Genomic DNA, 21,227 nt, shown 5'->3' with positions numbered 1-21,227 from the left:
TGTCGAAAATTTTCCAAGCTATGGCCTTTTTATGTTCTTTTAATACTTGGATTAATTCCTCTTTCTCCTTGGGTTGCAAGTTAGACTCAATAATAACTGGTAATGTAGAATTATTTCCAAGGAATGCGTATTCCAAGTGATTTGGTAATTGTTTGAGTTCAAGTTTGGGAGGTTCTTCAATAGAGGGTTTTTGCTTAAAATCATCATTCCCTTTAATGTCCTCATATTCTACTTGTCTTTAGAAAGATTTATTGAAGTTCAGTTTAACTTTTATTTTACCTGTCTCAGAATCATCATCATCTATCTCCTCTCCTTAGGCATGACACAGTCCAATGTGTCCTTATGTATGATTTCCTGAAAAGAGTCTTGAGCAGTGTGGTCAATAGAGTCAATAAAATAACATGAGTCATCCTGTTCCATAGAAAATCTCATGGCATCATAAATTTTAAAAACAATTTCTTCGTCACTTACTTTTAGTACCATTTTACCATCACCCACATCAATAACAACCCTACCAGTTGCTAAAAATGGACGCCCTAAGATTAAAGGCACTTCGATATCTTCATCCATATCAAGCACAACGAAGTCAACAGGAAATATAAATTTATCTACTTTTACAAGTATGTCCTTTATAATACCTCTAGGATATTTAACAGATCTATCAGCTAGTTGAATACTCATCCTAGTGGGTTTAGGTTCCCCAATACCAAGTTGTTTAAACATTTTATATGACATCAAATTAATGCTAGCACCTAAATCATCTAGTGCCTTATCAACGTTAAAACTACCAATTAAGTAGGTATAGTAAAACTTTCTGGATCTTTTAGTTTGGTTGGCAGTTTGTTTTGGAGTATTGCCGAGCATTCCTCATTAAGTTCCATTGTAGATAAGTCTTCAAACTTCATTTTGTTAGTTAGGAGCTCCTTTAAAAATTTAGTGTATGTAGGCATCTACGATATAGCTTTAACAAAAGGTAAGTTAATATGTAGTTGTTTAAAAAGTTCAAGGAATTTACCAAATTGTGTATCCATGCGGTCTTTCTTCAACTTTTCTGGGTATGAAATTGGTGGTTTATATTCCTTTGGCATTGGATTGTCATTGTTTTCAGGTTTTGCCTCCTCTCCTTTGCTTTTGTCAGCTTTTTGTTGTGGCTTCTTTTTCGATTCAGCTAACACTTTCCCACTCCTCAGTGTAACTGCTTTCACATGTGCTTCTGGATTGGGTTCGGTGTTACTAGGTAGATTTCCTTGTGCTTTTTCGGGAATCATCTTAGCCAACTGTCCAATTTGAGTTTCGAGCCCTTGAATCGATGCTTGTTGATTTTTGAGTGCTGTCTCAGTATTCTAAAAACAAGTTTTTGACACCGAGATGAATTTGGTTAGCATCTCTTCAAAGTTTGACTTCTTTTCTTGCTGGTAAGGTGGTTGTTGAAAACTCGGAAGATGTTGTGGCCTTTGATTTCCTTGACCGACCCACTAGAAATTGGGATAGTTTCTCTAACCTGCATTATAAGTGTTACTATATAGGTTATTTTGGGATCTAGAGTTATTGTTACCCATATATTGGACTTGTTCCTCCTCGATGCTAGGGTTGAAGGGTTGATATTCTGTACATACTCCTCCTCCATTTGAATCGCACCTCATCACTGAATGTAGCTAAGTAGAACCACAAAAACCATTAATCTCGGTCGAGGTTGAAAACACTGGCTGCTTTCGTCAGCTTTGTTCTCATAATTTTCCACTGATAGTTATTCAGTGACATCTTCTCAATAAATTCGTAAGCCGCCTTAGGTGTCTTATTATTGATAGTCCCTCCAGCGGTTGCATCAATCATCTGCCGAGTCGAAGGATTTAGACCATTATGGAATGTTTAAACCTGTAGCCAAAGCTGTAACCTATGGTGAGGGCACCTTCTCAAAAGGTCCTTGTATCTCTTCCATGCATCATAGAGTGTTTCTAAATCCATCTGCACAAAAAAGATATATCATTACGTAATTTAGCTATTTTAGCCGGTGGAAAATATTTTAATAAAAAATTTTCGGTCATTTGTTCCCAAGTATTGATTGACCCTCGTGGTAACGAGTTCAACCATTATTTAGCCTTATTCTTTAACGAATAGGGAAACAACCGAAGGCGAATGGCATGATCAGAAACGCCATTAATTTTAAAGGTATCGCAAAATTCCAGGAAATTTGCCAAGTGAGCATTGGGATCCTCGTCCTGCAAACCATCAAACTGAACAAACTGTTGTATCATTTGAATTGTGTTAGGTTTCAGTTCAAAATTATTTGCAGCAATAGCAGGTCTAACTGTACTTAACTCAGTTCCTATTAAATTAGGTTTAGCATAATCATACATAGTGCGCGGAGCAGGATTTTGATTAACAGCAATTGCAGGAGGTAGCGGATTTTCTTGGTTTTCAGCCATCTCCTTGGTTGTGGTTTGAATATAGTCCTATTGCTCGTTCTCTGTGTATCTTAAGCTTCACCTTCTTTCTCTTTGGTTTCTACAAACTATGCGATCGATCTCACTGTAAAAAAGTAATGATCCTGACGGGTTTCTTCTAGTCATAAACTATAAGAACCTGCCAGGAAAAGGGAAAAAGAAGAATTAGTAATAAAATTAGAATAAAATTTAAATTGAAGTAAAAGTAAATGGCTAAAGTAATAAAAATCGAGTGTTCCTAATATCTTAGTTCCTCGGGAACGGCGCTAAAAACTTGGTACGTGATATTCGTGACAGGTTTTAAATATTTATACTGAATCGTTATTGAAACTAACTATTATCACGATGAAGGCAAGTGTACCTATCGAACAGTAGTATAGCTTTAGCAAGACCGGATTATCGAACCCAAAGGAACTAAAAGTACTAGTATTAACTTTTTTATTATCTAGCCTAAAAAAAAAGGGTTTTGTTTATCTAACTAATTAACTAAACTAAGAAATCACAGAAAATAGAATTGGGGAATTACTTTTGGAAAAACGATTGAATTAAGACAATACCTAAGGAAAAATCCACCTAGACTTTACTTGTTATTTGACTCTGAATCGGACGATTTATTCATTTGACTTGATCCGTAGAAATCCCTAAGTTATATTATTATCCCTCTCGAGACTAACAACGTCTAACCCTAGGTTGAATAATTGAAAGCTCTTTCTAATTAACTCCCTAGGGTTGCATTAACTCGATCTATGGATCCCCTTATTAGGTTTCACCCTAATCCGGCAAAATCTTGTCACCCTATCTCTAGGCGCGCAATCAACTCCACTTAATTATGACAAATGTACTCTTAGACAGGGTCTATTCCTCCTCTGAATAAGAGCTTAACTTGAATCAATATCCTGGAATATCAAGACAAGAATTAAGAACACATAATTAAGAACAAGTCAAATATTTATCATACAATTCAGATAATAATAACAAGATCTATCTTAGGTTTCATCCCCCTTAGGTATTTAGGGGTTTTAGTTCATAACTAAAAAGGTAAACATCTCAGAAGAATAATAAATACAAAACATAAAAAGAAACCCAAATCTCCTGAAGGGAAATTGAGGGGAGATCTTCAATCTTCATGATGAATCCGACTTCTGAGATGGATCAATCGGCTTTCCTTGAGCAGTTCCCTGCTTCTTCCTCTGTGGCCCATATTCCTCCTCCTTTAGGGTGTATTTATAGGCTTTAGAATGCCTAAGAACCTTCAAAATTGGCCTTTTCCGAATTGGACTCAATTTGGGCTTGACAGGGACACGCCCGTGTGACACCCCAATGTGCGATTACTTCAGGCCGTGGTCAAGCCTGTTAAATAGGCACGGGCGTGTGGTCCACCCGTGTGAGTCGTGCTTCGATTCTACCAAATTGACACGACTGTGGTCTGCCCGTGTGAGGAAGTCTAGGCTGTGTTGATTTTGTACGTTGGCCTATTTTCTCCGTTTTGGCCCGTTTCTCGTTCCTTTCACTCTCCTATGCTCACCTAAGTTTAAAACATGAAATTAAGGCATTAGGAGCATCGAATTCACCAAATCTAAGGAAAAATCATCCATAAAATATGCTAAGCATGGGATAGAAATATGTATAAATTACGGTTTATCATCCGTATTTTAAGTGCATTATAAAACTAGACACTTTGTAGGTTCTGGAAGATATGCATGTATTATGAATATGAAATATGATAATTTGCCTCTGTTTATGTGATTTCTGAGAGCTTGATTTTATAATATGATGTGATTAGCATGTATGTTATATGTGCATATGATATCTATATAGTATTGCATGTACACTGGGGTGGGATTATGATAGGGCAAAGGTAGTTTTGACAATTTAATTATCTATCTTGTTTGGTGGTTTAACCACATATCTGCTCTAGTGGCTTGTCCACACTTATCTGGTTCTAGTGGATTATCGCATATTATATATGGCTGCTAGACTGCACTATTCTGAAAAGTGAAATATGCTCACTTATACGTGTGTGGGGTTGGTTGGGTATTTATTACCCTAATTGGTGTGTACGAATGGATGGATATGGTGTGTGACGAATAGGGGTAGGATCTAATTCTGTATTTGAAATTGCATCTAATTTTGTATATGAGATTGACATTTTTATTTGTATCTATTTTGTTACATGGGTTGAGTTATACACTGGGCTCGTAAGCTTACCATTTTGTCTTATCCTCTCAGGAAATTAGCAAACCAAGGATCGAACAGTGTTTGGGAACTCGGGACTGGGCTATTTTGATAAAACAGTTTAAAATGAACTTTATGTTTAATTTGGACTATTATAGAATTTTTGGATTATAAACTATTTTGGACGTTATTATTTTTCGTATTCGGTTTGATTTCATGAGATTTATTAGTATGGGTTTTTAAACTACAAAACTATTAGATTTACAAGTCAAGTCACGATTTTCAATATTTCATAACTTAGAAAACTTTTGGTGCAAAATGAGTTGATCATTCAAATGTTTTTTTGTAATAAAATAAATAGTTTTTAACGAGTTATTCCTTAAAACTGGAAAGCAAATTAACAAAGTTAACACAGTTCTACTTCTTGATTACGAATTAAATATTTGGTTTTAAAATGAACTGATGTAATTCCTCAAGGTTTGGCCATAACTTCTAGGTCGAGTGTGGGGTGCTATAGGTTTCCACTAACACGATAGATTAAATAATTTTAAATAAGATTTCACTAAGCAATAATCAAAGAAATACAATATAAAAAAGTACTATAAAAGAAAAAAAGAAAATAATAATTAATCAGTGAGTATAATAATCAGCAAAGAAAATACGAAAAGTCAGTAAAGAGAATGATATGAAAGAATACAAAAAGAAAAAAGTATGAAATAAAAATAGAAAAAAATAAAGGAACATCGAAGGAGGTGTCTGCCTTCTTTTTTGTTTTGGCCCTTGGCATGCATGCATGAATAAGGGGAGAGAGCTCCAATTAGGAGGCTTCATTGGATTTAATCTTAGTCCTCAGGGATGCTTTAGTGTCACAGGGCTAGAACTTTAGTCTCACAATCCGTGCGACTTTAGGCAATTTTTTGCTTCAAATTTGCCTAAGTTAGTCGGATGCTCAAAAAGTAAAAATTCTCCTGAAAATTCTCTAAGGCATCAAAAAATATATTAGAAGAAACTTGAAACGAAATAGTAATGAGATAATTGAAAAGCCACAAGAAAGCAATTCACACCAAGTGTTTGAGTAAATGCTCTCAATTATATTCTTTAACTCAAGAATAAAATATAATGGGATTCAATGGGATGAATACAAATGAAGGGGGAGGCCTCTATTTATAGTTGAGCTCCCCTAGATCTAACGATACAAATTAAGTTACATCGATGGTCAAGATTAGAGCCTAGCTAAAATTGAGAGTCCTAAGGGATTTAAACTCTGTACCTCTTATATCTTAGGAGTTACATTAATTACCCTCGTAACTCTAGTTTTACACTGGGTCACCAAAGTTGCAAGTAGATGGGCTTCTCTATAGGTTCCACGAATCGAGTAAGTTCACGTGGGTCAAATGAACCCCATTTAATAAGTTGACCTTGATGGGATGTTCTTTGCGTAATGGTCATAAGCTTTGATCTGCAACCCGTGACATTCTCCCCCACCAATTCTCACGACGCCCTCGTCGCGTCCTTGAGATAACACCAGTTTGACTCATCTCAGAACGGTCTCGATGCCTCAATTGAATCCCAAATTTTCTCTTTGTTAGGTAGTTCCACCTTCGGAATATTTGTCTTGGCTTATGTCTCTGTCGTCCTGTAACTGCTCGATTCAGACCCTAATAAAAAAGGTGGTTTCAGGACCATGAATTCGAATCAAAAAATATTTTAAAAAATATTTTCTGTGTTTATTGTGTGTGAATTAGTATCTGTGAAATTTTTGTGATTTAATTTTATTATTTGAGTGTCCAATTAAATAAAAGGACTTAATTGCGTAAAATGAAAATTTACTGGTTATTTCTAAAAGGGGTTGAATTATTAGTGGCTTTCTAAATTGAAGCCTTAAAGTTGTAATTGAGCCATTATTAATGTAGGTGGACGGTAAAGACATTAAATATGTGAAAATATAATTTTATTATAAAGGTTATATAAGTAATTTAGTTATTAAACATATATTAGTTAAAAATAAAGTTATCAAATTCATTTTTATTTCATTTGTTCTTCTTGCCGAAACTCAAACAAAAGAAAAGAAATAAACAAAGCTAGGGTTCGGTTGATTCTAAGCTCAATCAAGGTAAGTGTTTAGCTCAATTTTTGATAATTTTTATGTTTTTGAGATCGTGCTTCGAGTACTACAAAAACCATGCTTGAATTTTTGATTTGGTGAATATTTTGAGTTATGCCAATGTTGAGAGCTTGTGATTTTTGATGTTTGATGATGAAATATGAAAGATATGTTTTAAATTAACATATTTTGTATTGGAGTTTTTGATGATTTCGAGTATTTAGGACTAAATTGAAAAATAATAATTTGAAGGACTAAAATGTGAAATAAATGAAATATATGGATTTGTATGAGTATGGGTAAAATTCAGCCCAACATGGATATATTGAAATTTTGTATATTTTGTGTTTTGTGCAATAGGGACTAAATTGTAAAAAGCATAAATGTTAGGGGTAAAATGGTAATTTGCCCATTTATTTGTTTTTGGACTAAATTGAATGAAAATATGTTTGAATGAGCTTAATTTGGATATGTTTAGATCAAGAACCAAGGAAATCAGATTTGGATCGGGGGAAATCGAAAGTTGTTGACTAGCCGCCCTGTTCCGTTTTGTATCGTCTGAGGTAAGTTTATAAGCAAATAGACGTGCTAAATTGTACTTACATGTTAAATATATATGCTGGTATGAAATGTATGAATTTATACATGCTGTGGCCGAATATGAATAAGCTTGGCTATTACATTTCTGAATTCGTTTCAACCGAGTTATGACGTCCGAAAGCCCCGTATGAACCTTAGGAATAGTTAGGATACATATGTCATGACATAGGATTCCAATATATGTGTACGAGTAAGACCATGGCATCGATATGAGACTCCGATATATGTGTGCGAGTAAGACCCTGTCTGGGACAATGGCATCGATATGTGATTACATGTAAGACCACGTCTGGGACGTTGGCATTGTACGATAAATGTGTGATTATCCGAGTGCCCTACCCAATTCCGAATAGTTCATTGGGCAAAGGTAAACCATGTACGAATGTGTAAAATGAATTAAAATGACCAAGAATGAATCTAGCTTATTACTTAATTGAAACAAGGTAAGTAAGTTTCTTGATATTTATTTGTTGTAAATCTTGTAAGATGCAAATGAAGAAAATATGTGTAAGTGATATGTGTATTTGGCCTTGTGAATGAGTAACTTGCGTGTTATGAATAATCCTTAAATATGTGTATATATGATGTGGTATATTCAGTTACATAACTAATATGTGTATATGAAATTATATTGTGACACATGAGCTTATGAAATTGTGAGTATGTGAACTAGGTTGTACTGTTTATTTGGCTTGGTATAGTTAAATGATAATATGTAATTTGGTTATAAAAGCAATCAGCCAAGGTGACATATATTAATGTATATGTATTTATATATAATATAAACTTATTATGTTTGGATCTAAACGTATTAAGATAATATAATTTGGTTTTGTTAATTAAGTTGTTAATAACATTGGGACGTACTTTTGCTTATGACTTACTAAGCTATAAAAAGCTTACTCTGTGTATATATGTGTTTTTGTCTTATAGATTTTGGATTCAAGTTGCAAGCTTGGGGATCGTCAGCAAAGTTCATCACACTATCCACCGTTTTGGTATTTAAATAGTTGAACTTGAACTATGGCATGTATAGGCCGGAATATACTTTTGAAATGCTGATATTGTTATGTATTTAAAGCCATGCGAAAATGGCTTGCTATTTATAATTAGTATTGGTCTTATGTGTGCTTAGTTATAATGTTTAATGAGCTTGGTTTGATAATTCGGTTATGCTTGTTGTGGTTTAATTCGTTTAGTTAAAGTGTTTAGTACTATGAATGGATGATGTTCGCGGTAAGTGTTTTATGCATTGAAAATGGCTTTATTCTTAGGTTTGAATTCGGTTTTGGTTGAATCATGGTTTAAGTCTATTTGATTAATATGCCGTATGTCATGGTTGAACAAAATTTGAGTTGTATTGAAAGTGTATTTAAGTATATGAAGCTTACGAAGGTACTTTGTGTTTCGGCTATATGTTCATAATGAATGTTAATTAAGTTAAGGTTGACCATATGTTTTGTTAAGTATAAATCAAGACTTATATATGGTATACTTTGGTGCTCACCTATGATTTATATTAAGACATGTGTATATGATATTGGCCTTATTATATTAATTGAATTTTTATATGCTTTACTTGTATATAAAGGTGTTTATATTATGGATATTTATATATAAATATATACATGTGGCTATATGTATAAATTTGTTAGTTACTTATAAGTTTGCTAATAAGTACAAATGATTTATGATAGCCGAATAAACTAGAAAATGAAATGAGTTTACTTTTAACTGAAAGCTTGTTTTTAAGTGGTGTTATTATGCAAAATATATGATTTTAATATGGATTAAATGGTTGATGCTATATATATGAATAAAAGGATTGATAAAGAAATTTATCTCAAAAGGTGCATAACTTGCGAGGTGCAGGACTTTTATAAAATAAGTCTAATATTCAATAATGAAATTATTGATGTATTATATATTTTGTATATGTATAAATGATTTTGATATATAATTTGGATTATGTGAAATTTATACCATGCTATGAATGACATATATTCTTGAATTTCAATAATTATTTTAGTTATAATCATTAATGTGATTAAAATTTCGAACTATAGTATGTGATGCATATCTGTGTGAATTGTAATACGATCAGTAATGCCTCATAACCTTAATCTGGCGACGGATATGGGCTAGGGGTGTTACACGTCCTCTAACTCGATATGTATTTCTCTTTTGTACATCTTAGTCGTAATAGGCCATCTCTCTTAAATGCCCCTATTGTGACTTGCCTCGAATGGAATCTTCTTGATCCACATGAAAAGACTTTGGCTGTAACACCCCTAACCTGTATCCATCGCTGGAACAGGTTACGAAGCATTACCAGAGTTTACAGATCAAATAAACAGACATTTCATATCATATAACATTCATGTTAGAAACCAATCAAAATCAAACATATTGTCCCATATGCAAACCCTTGAGGCCCGAAATACGCATTAAAAACAAGTTGGGACTAAATTGGGTACTCAAAGAATTTTTTAGAAATCATTAAAATTTTTCAAAGCTCCAGGGGTCACACGGCCAAGATACACGCCCACGTCTTAGATAGTGTGGACATTCGAAATAGGGACAGACTGTCGTGTCCTAGCCCGTGTCCGTGCCTGTGTCTATGCCCGTGTAACTCTCTGACTTGGGCCTCACGGCCAAGCCACATGCCCATGTGCTATGCCGTGTGTGCATACTGACTTGCGCAATTTAAAAAATACAGGGGACACATGGCCGTGTCACCTGGCCGTGTATCACACACAGCTAAGACACACTCCTGTGTCTCTGCCCGTGTGGATGAAAATAGGCCATTTTCCAGGCCACATTTCTCACCCAATTTGGTACCAACCTAAGCATAACAATTTTCACATCAACAAGCCATAACAAGGAATTCAAAACAAGCCAAAATCAAGTCTTAAACATGAAATATCACCACATAGAACCAATATGCCCTTAGGCACCTCAATTGACAATTTAAAGACATGTTAACAAGTATCTCAATTTACCCAAATAATGAAATTCATATATGCATATTCAAACTACATTTTACTTACTTTCATTCTACCATATCAAACACATAACAAATATGATAAGGCCACTTATATACACATCAAAATATACTAAACATAAGTCATTCAAATGGCTAGTCTAAACAAAACATTTATATACAAACATTGGCCAACATATAAGATCCAACACACATGGTTGAATTCATCAAGTAATCACATTTCATGTTTTTCATATAAATACCAATAATAGTTCATATCGAACTCATATAATCTTGTAATAGAACTGTGCCCGTTGAACCATTTAGAATATTATTGGATACACGGGTAGTATACACGAGGTGTACTGAACTACAATCCATCAATTCATATACATGTATGCTCATACAAGCTGTAAACAGTAAGCTCTTCTAAGGTGAATAATGAGAAGCTCGTGCGAGCTGAATAACGGGAAGCTCAAGCGAGCTGAATAACGAGAAGCTCATAAGAGCTGAAATTGGTGACCCTAATGACATGTCATTTGTGTCCTATGGATTCCTAAGTTTCAAATGAGGCTTGGTAATTGTTGAATATACAACCGGTATTTATTCATCGCAATTGTACAATTCACAAACAATAAGTCAATTTAACACGAACTTACCTCAACGAGTTTACCTAGATACGAAGGCAACTAATCAGATATTTTTTCTTTGCCTCAATCTAACTTCATACTAGGTTTAACTAGATCTATACGAATGAATTCAACTCAATTCAATATAATTCATATTCAATTTAGTCCAACACATATTTTTGAAAAATTACTATTTTACCCCTATACTTTTAATTCATTACAATTTAGACCCTAGGCTCGGAAAATGAAATTCACACAATTTAATCCTTACTCAAGCCTAGCCAATTTTTATACCTATTAATAATAGCCCATATATTTCATAAAATTCACAAATTTTACCATAAATTTATCATCTTTTCAATTTAATCCCTAATTGATAATTTCATCAAAATTCTTTTTATAAAAGTTGTTTATCTAACAATAACCTTACATTTTCTATCATAAAAATAAAAAAATTCAAGCATACTCATCAATGGAAAAACCCTAATACTTTAACAATTTTGCAAATTAATCCCTGAGCTAGCTAGATTAAGCTACTACGATCTCAAAAACATAGAAATCATTAAAAATGAGACAAAAATACATACCTAATTGAGCAAAATAAGCTTGCTAATATTTCAAGCTTCCATGGCTAGGTTTTCTCTCTTTTTTTTTTGGTGGTAAATGATGATAATAGATGATATTTATTTATGTTTATTAATTTATTAAAATTTTAATCATAAATTTCAAAATTAACCTTAATATTTCATCAAATTTCCAATGATGACTATTCATACTTATGAATTAACCACTTTAATGGTCTATTTACTATATAAGGACCTCTAATTTAAAATTCTATAACTATTCAATACTTTTAGCTATTAGAACTCAACTTTTGCACTTAATGCAATTTAGTCCATTTTATCAAATGTAAATGGTAAAATTTCTTAATGAAGTTTTTATATAGTATTTCTACCATACTATAAACCATATAATAATAAAAATAAAATTTTCTTACTTCAAATTTGTGGTCTCGAAACCACTGTTTTGATTTCACTAAAAACGGGCTGTTACATTGGCACACTCACATTGAATACCGAGTTAACCTTGAGTATTGCCTCTAACTCTGGTTTGTATGCCCTTCGGCTTACCTGCTTTAGAACTCTAAAGGGCCCCTGTGTCTTTGCCAAGCGAACAGTAAGTTAAGATGTAAAACACTAGATAAGTGTTAAAGATGTATCTCGCTCATAGCATTTATTCGATCTGAGTGCCTAATTTGCATAATTAATTTTCCCACAAAGTCTGATGCACAACCCACCTCTCTCATAGGTGGTAGCCCCACTAATGACTCAACAGACTTCATATTTGTTTGTCGCACCTCTAGTATTTCCAAAGGTGTCTCCTTAGCACTCTGATTTACTGGGTCAATTTCCTCACCACTCGGAACATCCTTGGCTAGCTGGATTGTCGACAATACATTGGTTCCACCCTTAATGTCTTGACCCACCAATACAACACATTGTCATTGTCGAGTATCCAAGATACAAATGCAATTGACAAAATGAGCCAAAAGAGCATTAATCCGATTAAGAAGATTCAAGTCAAGAACAAAATTTTAATAATCCAATCTGGAATTCATCTCCTTGTACTACTCCTATAGTTGGGACCTTTTTGGAATTTATTGTTCTAATCTTCTTGGTTGATTTGCTAACCAGAGACCCAGTTTACCAACTAATTTCTTTGAGTGAACATATTAGATGCCCCTGTATCTATAAGAGCACTTCTTCTTCGGCCTGTGATGTCGATGTCCAAAAATATCAACCTTTTTCTGCTTGCAATCCCTCTTTGCCTTTGCAAAATTGAGTATAATTGATCCAAACTTCAATACCTTATTCTCAAAAAGCTCTATTTCTTCTTTATTGGTTGCAGATATCTTGGATCACTTTAGATAGTCCTACATCCTATGTGGACCACCACATAAGAAGTACTCCATTAGCTTTTTCTCACTCTCTCTGATCTTCTTGGCTTTGATAGAATGCACGATCGAACCAAGCCTCATTGATGCTTTATTTGACTCATCTTCCCCTTCAATGGTAGAAAGCATAGACTGTTTGGGATAGTCCCTCATAATGTACGGACCCTCACAAAAGAAGCATCTCATTGGCCCTTTTGGTTTGTTCTCAGGCTTCCACTTCCCATTATGTGGTTTCCTATTACCATTATTTTCATTGTCTTTTTTAACCTGTCTTTTTTCATCTCCTATACCATTTCCCTTCTCATTAGGCTTGGAGGACTCAAACCTGTTTTCCCTCAAAACAAGCTCTAATAAGGACTCTGTTACAGTCATTTCTTTGGAAAGTTCCTTGAATCTATGGTGTTGCAAATCTTACTTCACCCAAAGCTTTAACCTATTCATTAAGGAGAAAAATGACTTCTTCTCACCTAAATCAAAAATCTAGAGCATCAGCTAAGTGAACTCTTTCACATACTCCCTAACTTTGTGTTGTTACGTAAGTCGATGCAACTTAGTCGGAGCCTCTTTGGTCGATTGTTTAATGTCACAGCAATAATGTGCAAGCGTACACTATCGATGCAAGTATAGTACACAGATATGAGTTTGTTAGATATCAATCCCACGAGGATGGTTGTCTTTTGTCTATCAATGTTAGTGCAATAAACAAATAGAAACAAGATAAATTGTGAGAGTAGTTGTCAAAGAAATAACTTGAAAACAGTAAGATAAAATATGATAATGATAATTTGGGATCCCCAATGTGTATATTCAATAGAATACTAAGTGCTCACAAGGTATAAAAAGACAGGTGATTGTCGATGCATTAAATCGCAATGAATATCTTATCAACCTTAACTTCTATATTTAATCTAAGACTTAAACATGCACATAAACTACATCTTTCGATGATGGAAATGGAACACTATTAAGAACAAGTGGATTAAATTCCTCTAATCCTCAAGTAACTTTCGTTATTATGCTAGTTAGGTTGAACTGAAATTGCACTTTCTAGTGTCAGTGACCGCAATAACACTTCCATGCTAAAAATATTCAAACCTAAAGATTAAACAGTAGAAGTAAGATTAAATAAAATAACATTTAACCCTAAAATCATGTGTACTTCCGTACAAACATGAAATAGAAAGTAATCACCATTGTCCAGAAAAGAAATATAAAAGAAACAAGTGGAGAGTACTATTCCTAAAAAATCTTGACTTGATCTCTCAACCCCCTCTGATGTTGCACTCAGGACTCCTCGTTAGAAGCTAATTTGTGTCCCTTTCACATTAGTTCACCTATAGGAAGCTTAAGCTGCCATGGCCGAAAAGCTTTAAAAGATAGGTTGATAAAGATACTCTCTCAAAAGACCTCTTGTTTTTCTTTTCTTTTCACGTGAATATTGATGTTCTTCCCAAATAGCCTAGGTGTCCTTTCATCAGAATCATGCTGGCTCTGTACGTACAAGTTGGTTATACCAGACTGGACAGTGCACACATTTTTGTTCTTATCTGGACAATTGTCAAGTGCGGCGACAATTCTGGATGTAATCTGAAAATACTCATGCAGCGACATTGGTACCAAAATATAACAAAATTAAAGATAAATAGGCTAAGATCCACTGAGTTATAAAATGCAATTTACTGAACTGAAAATGCTAAAATATGTGCTAAAGATAACTAAATAGGGACAAATTAACCAATAAGTAAGGAGAAAACATATGTTCTTTCTAGTACTATCACTCATCCTCAGCATACTCTAGGTAAAACTACCCCTTGGATTCACTATGGAACTCCTCCTAAGTCCCAATAGAGGTACCACCTCATCTCTCATTTATGGGCCTACAATGCCTCCATGACGAATTGACATCAATAAAATACATGGAACTAGTATTTACCTTTATAGCATCATCCATGATGCCTTTGTCATGAAAGTATTGCTCCATTCCCCATAAGAAGTTTTCCATATCCTTTGCAGACCTCATCCTATTGAACTCTTTTGGATTTGGGACATCTACCTTAGGCCTAAGTGTCGTAGCCAACACCTCATTACACAAAGTAGATTTGCAGATATTGAGCTACCTTTAAGGTTGACACCATAGCCTCGAAAGCATCCTCCTTTTCAAATAGCTCAATCACAACGGTAGTAAGGACCTCTTGCGTCACATCCATGTTATCATTGAGGGCCTCTGCCATTTATTCCTTGAGCTGATCTTGATTTGATTCTAGCTCAGTAGTACACCATCAACTTCCTCGAAGGTCTCCTTAACATCACCCATGGAGCCCCCAAGTTTGGCCACTCTTCCATCTAAATCTAATAGCATATCCCTTGATCTGCTAGCTTTCCTAGCCCTCTTACAAGTATCTATTAGCTCAACCTACTCGTCTACTCCTATTGACATCTAAAGCATCACCTTCGAACATTGGCTCAGATACCAGCTGCCAGAAATTTAGTCTTGCAATCTGTGCACCCTTAGGAAATTTCTTTGATTCAAATCTACCTAAGTTAGCCTAATATTCGAAAAGTGGCAATTCTCCCTCTAAGGCATTAAAAAATATAGCAGAAGCATCTCAAAAAGAAAAAACAATGAGAGAATTGAAAAGCCACAAGAAAGATATGCACACCAAGTGTTTGAGTAAATACTCTCAAATATATTCTTTAAATCAAGAATAAAATACAATGGGACTCAATGGAGAGATGAATCTATTTATAGTTGAGGTCTTCCAAATCCAATGGTACTGGTTAAGTTACATCAATGGTCAAGGTTAAAGCCTAGCTACAATTGAGAGTCCTAAGGGATTTAAACTCTATACATCTTTATACCTTAGGATTTACATTAATTATCTTGGTAAATCTAGTTTTACACTGGGTCACCAAAGCTACAAGTAGATGGGCTTCTTTATGGGTTCCATGAATCAAGCCAGTTCATGTGGGTCAAATGAGCCCCATTTAATAAGTTGATCTCCATTGGACGCTCTGTGCGTAATGGTTGTAACACCCCTAACCCTCTCCACCACTGGATTAGGGTTACAGAGCATTACTGTATAATAAAAAACATTTAACATCTTAACATTTAAATAAACTAAACATATTATAATTTATTCAATTACATGCATTTTGACCCTAAATTGAGCCTTTGAGGCCCTAAAAATAATTTTGAAACAATTTAGGACTAATTTGAAACAAAACATAAGTTTGAAGAAAAAATTGCAAAAATTTGAAAACGGAGGTCACATGGCCATGTGACATCACCCTAGGCCAAGTAAAAATCAAATAAGAGACACACGACCGTGTCCCAGCCCGTGTCCTCACCCATGTAACTCACTGATATTGTGACAGCCCTATTTTGACCCTAGTCGGAAAGTGGTTTCAGGACCACAAAACTGAGTCGAAAAATTTTCTAAATGCTCTTTTTTATGTCTATTAATAGTGAAAATGCATGTGTGAAATTTCATGTTTTAAATTTTATCAATTGAATGTGGAATCATAAAAGAAGGACTTAAGTGATTAAAGTTAAAATGTGCTGGGAATAATATGGGATGACCGAAAGAAACATGAAATAAAATTTAAGGTTTTGCATGGCTAATTGTCCAAAATAACACTAGTGGCCAGCCAAGCTCATAATTATGGGCATTATATGCATGGTTTAATATTATTATATTAAATAGTGGTGAGAAATATATAATAAAAAATGTGTTAAATTAATGAAATGAATAAAACAAAGAAAAGAAATAAAAGTGTTCATCTTTTGATTTCTTTGGCCGAAAATTCTAAGAAGAGAAGGGAGGGGAAGCAAGCATTCGGCTACTCTTTTCTAGTCTTGATTAAGGTATGAAGTCCATGTTAGTTTTTGAATTTTTTTTGCATATATTAAGCTAGTTACTAAGCCCCTTACTTGCCCATGTCAAAATTTTGAATTTGGTAGTAATATGAGTATTCGGTTATGGAAGAGGTTTAAGGGGATGTTTGTTGCCTTTAGTAATTAAGGAATAATTAGGAATGGGTGATGTTGGAACTAATTTAATGTTCATATAGATAATTTGAATGATAGAAAAATCGGCTTGTGCATTTGTGAAAATGCCGAATGTGAGCATGTATAATAGTTGAGTAATGCTTATGTTTAAAGTGATGGATTGGAGTGGATGCTTATATGTGTTGTGAATAATTATAAGTTAAATTAAGGTTTTCTAAATTACCTTTGTCATTGCCGAATGTGTGGATAGTTGAAGAAAAATTTGTTAAAATGCTTAGTAAATGGATATTTGGTTAATGTTGTGTATATAAATTACTTAAAATATAAACTTTAAATGAGTACTAAAGGTTGTATACGAATTCGGCCTTGGGAGAAATTTTAGTATAAAAATGCTTGAAAGTTAAATAGGTTATTTCTTTAATGACCAAATGTGCCAAAGAATAATGCATGAACTAGTTGACCAATATGTGTTAAGGAAACATGAATAAATATATTTTGATGAGCTATACATTCGGTTATAGTATGAAATGCAATGTTAATATTTAGTTGCTAGTATGTATATGTGTGCTAGCCGAATTTGAACTTGAATAATGATTTGAGCATGATGTATTATATTGAGATTATGCTTAAGTGAAATTATAGAATTGTGATGAAATTGATTGGTGATATACATGTTCAAATAATATGAATGCAAAGAGTTGTGAAAGAGTAAATTGGTAATAAATCTGCTTGGGACAGTAGCAGTAACGTGATTTTGGAAAATCACCATAAATTGTGGGAGTTGTGTTAGAAACTGAATAAATTATGTAATTAAAGCTTAATGAGTCTAGTTTCAAATGAAATCAACGAGAACATATTTTGACTTCTGTACAATTAGAAATTTGATTCGTAGTAAAGGGTGGTCAGATTAGTCAAACAGTGAAATAGGGGAAACTTTAAGAAAAATCTGGTATTGATTGGCCAAACTAAAAATACTAAAAATTTTATGGATAAAAGATATATGAGTCTATTTTCAGGAAAATTTTACGGCATTTGATTTTGAGTTTCGTAGCTCCAGTTATAAATAATTTGGTGATTGTTGCTCAGGAAGACAGCTTATTGTGAATTTGTGATATTGTGGTAAACATTGATAAAAATTTGTTAATGAGTTGCTTAATGTTTTCTTATAAACTTACTATGATCTATATGTGTGAAAGTCGAATATATATATTATATTCCTGAAGTAATGCTTGAATAGTCGAATAATGACTAGTTTAAAATTTTTGAATTTAAGCTCAAGAGCAAAGAGGATCGAAGTTGGATAGGGGAAAAGAGAAAGTAATTGAGTAGCCTTTCCGCAACCGTTCAAGTATATCCGAGGTAAGTTTTGAGTAGTCACCTTTAGTATATAATTGATGATGCCTTGATATGTATATATTAGATGAATTGTGACCTTTTGGTTCTACTTGAATTAAGTTGTGTGATAAATAATTTATGTATATGACTTATAGTCGAATGGTCACTATGGGTTAAGTTTGAATGGTGAAATGGATATGTGATATTTATGTATGACTTTTGAACCGAAATGTTATGGAGCTTATATCCGAATGTGGCAAATGACTACTAATGTGATATGTTGAATGAGATGTGTTAATATATGATTAAATATGCATGATATTTGATGTGTATCTGGGCTTAAAGACTCGCAGGCTATATGCTGGAATTATATCCGGGTTAAATCTCACGAGCTTCGTCTTTGGTAATATATCTGGTTAAATCCATGAGCTTCGTCTTTGGTATTATATCTGGGTTAAATCCCGCAGGCCTAGTGCTGGTATTATATCTGAGCTTCAAGTCCCGTAGGTTTTGTGCTGGTGACTGGATTCGGGTTTTAAACCTAGCAGGCTTAACGCCGGTTATTCGAGTAAGATTATGAATTCGAAAGTTCGAGGTAAGCTACTATTGATTATGTATGATACATTATGATAGTCAGGTACGTATTATGTAGTTCGTATGTGAATTGATTTTTAAAGTGAATTATTAGTATCAAAGAACGATATATGTGTGTGAATGATTATTATATCTACGAATAAGAGCATGACCTATTCGGTCGATGTCTGTCATTACATGAAAGTATGTGATTTAATTAATTGTATGAGCTATAAAGTTAAGTATGTGTTGAAATTTCTTTGTGTATTCATATATTTATATACATATATATTCGGCCAATAGGCTTTTTAATTGGTTTACTTGTGTATATTCGGCCAAGTGATTTGTAATTAGAATATTAGTTTTGTGATACTAAATGCTCGATTTAAATGACAAGTTTTAATTGTTTGTATTGCTTAAAACTTACTAAGCTTTGAAAGCTTACTCGTTCTTTATTTCTCTATTTTATAGATTATTGATTTTGGCCACCGACTGGGATCGTCGTGATTCATCACACTATCGATCTTTTTGGGTACAGTTATATTTTGGACTCGATATGGCATGTATATGTTAGGCTGATGATAACGATGTTTTGAAATTTTAAATATTCTAGCCATACGAAAATTGCGTATAACTTAAATATCAGTATGTATTTCAGCTCGATCTCTGTTTATGTTTATTTACAATGTAAATGAGATCATTAAATGTTCAGTTTGGTAATACCTCTTAGCCTTAATCCGGCGATCTGATTCAGGTTAGAGGTGTTACATTTAATTGGTATCAGAGCTATGGATTAGTCGATTCTAAGACTAACGTAGCGTATATGAGTCTAGCCATACATGCCATTATGTGATAATATGATAGTGTGATGATTTCTGACAGTTAAAAATGTGTTTTTGTATAGTAATGGATCCCGATCTCGATCGAATGGTAGCTGATGATATCGAGAGTGTAGCACCTACTCCTGCACACGGGACAACGCCGGTGGACTCTTAACCTATTACGAGTAATCAAAATGACGAGGCTAGACAAGCATTTTATAATGTGATGAATGATTGGTTCAACCAATACATTCGAACTAATACGGCTGCTCCACAACCCCCACTCCCGAATAATACACCCCTTGCACCTACGATACCTCTGGTAATTGATGAGATGAGGTTGAATAAGCCCCCGGTTGACAGAATTCGAAAGCACAGGGCTACTGAATTTAAAGCTACAGACAGTGATGATGCTGAGAAAGCTGAATTTTGGTTGGACAATACTATCCGAGTGTTCGATGAACTATCTTGCACACCCCATGAATGCCTAAAATGTGATATATCTTTGCTACGTGATTCTGCCTACTATTGGTGGAATACATTGGTTTCTGTTGTGCCTAGAGAGCGAGTGACTTGGGAGTTCTTCCAAACCGAGTTCCGGAAAAAGTATATCAGCCAGAGATTCATCGATCAGAAACGGAAGGAATTTCTTGAACTTAAACAGGGTTCCATGTCAGTTACTGATTATGAACGAAAATTTGTGAGACTTAGCCGGTATGCCCTAGAATGTGTTTCTTCAGAAGCTATTATGAGTAAACGTTTTGAAGATGGATTGAACGAAGATATAAAACTATTTGTTGGCATTCTTGAAATCAGAGAGTTTGTAGTACTTGTCGAGTGAGCTTGCAAAGCTGAAGAGCTTAGTAAAGAGAAAAGAAAAGTTGAAGATGGAGCTAGAGAGTTTCGTAAAATATCTTCGGGAAAGCCCTTTCAGTAGTCACCGAAGAAATTCTGAGATGATTCGGGCCGATCTAAGAGCACTTCGGGCTTTTCCATACGAGACTGTGATAGACCCCGTGTGAGTACGCGAGCCACTTCAGTTGCCAGTATTGGAAATGATCGTGGGGATAGGACCGAGTGTAAGTTTTGTGGAAAATAGCATTCGGGGAGTTGTAGATTTCATGACCGCTTCTGTTATAAGTGTGGATCAGCTGACCACTTTATCAAGGACTACCCGAGATTGTCTGAGCAGAATGTGAATCAGAGTGGGAAACCGAGTACGACTACAGCATAAGGTAGACCACCTAGAAATACGAGAAATGCTAGCGGCAGTTAGAGAGGATCTAGAGATGCTACGACCAGATCCGAGGCTCGTACTCCTGCTAGAGCTTACGCTATACACACACGCGAGGATGCTTCTTCTCCTGATGTTATTATCGGTACTTTCACTCTCTTTGATACTGATGTGATTGCATTGATTGACCCTGGTTCTACTCATTCATATGTATGTGAGACTTTAGCATCCAGTAAGACTCTACCTGTTGAGTCTACTGGGTTCGTGATTTGAGTGTCGAATCCCTTAGGTCGATATGTGCTAGTCGACAAAGTGTGCAGGAAATGCCCCCTGATAATCCGAGGTTCCTATTTTCCGGCCGATTTG

At 34.5% G+C, this 21,227-nt stretch overlaps 1 non-coding gene across 1 annotated transcript; it reads left to right on the top strand.

Annotated features, from left to right (window-relative positions):
• The first annotated feature begins 1,891 nt into the window (after positions 1 to 1,891).
• On the top strand, positions 1,892 to 1,997 carry LOC128294311 (small nucleolar RNA R71). Its single transcript, XR_008284624.1, has one exon. It is a non-coding gene; the product is annotated as a small nucleolar RNA R71 (small nucleolar RNA).
• Positions 1,998 to 21,227: the final 19,230 nt, after the last annotated feature.

This window comes from Gossypium arboreum, chromosome 6 (assembly GCF_025698485.1).
Source record: "Gossypium arboreum isolate Shixiya-1 chromosome 6, ASM2569848v2, whole genome shotgun sequence".
Taxonomy (NCBI): Eukaryota; Viridiplantae; Streptophyta; class Magnoliopsida; order Malvales; family Malvaceae; genus Gossypium; species Gossypium arboreum.
The sequence above is the reverse complement of the archived record's forward strand: the minus strand, read 5'-3'. Positions and strand labels throughout refer to the sequence as shown.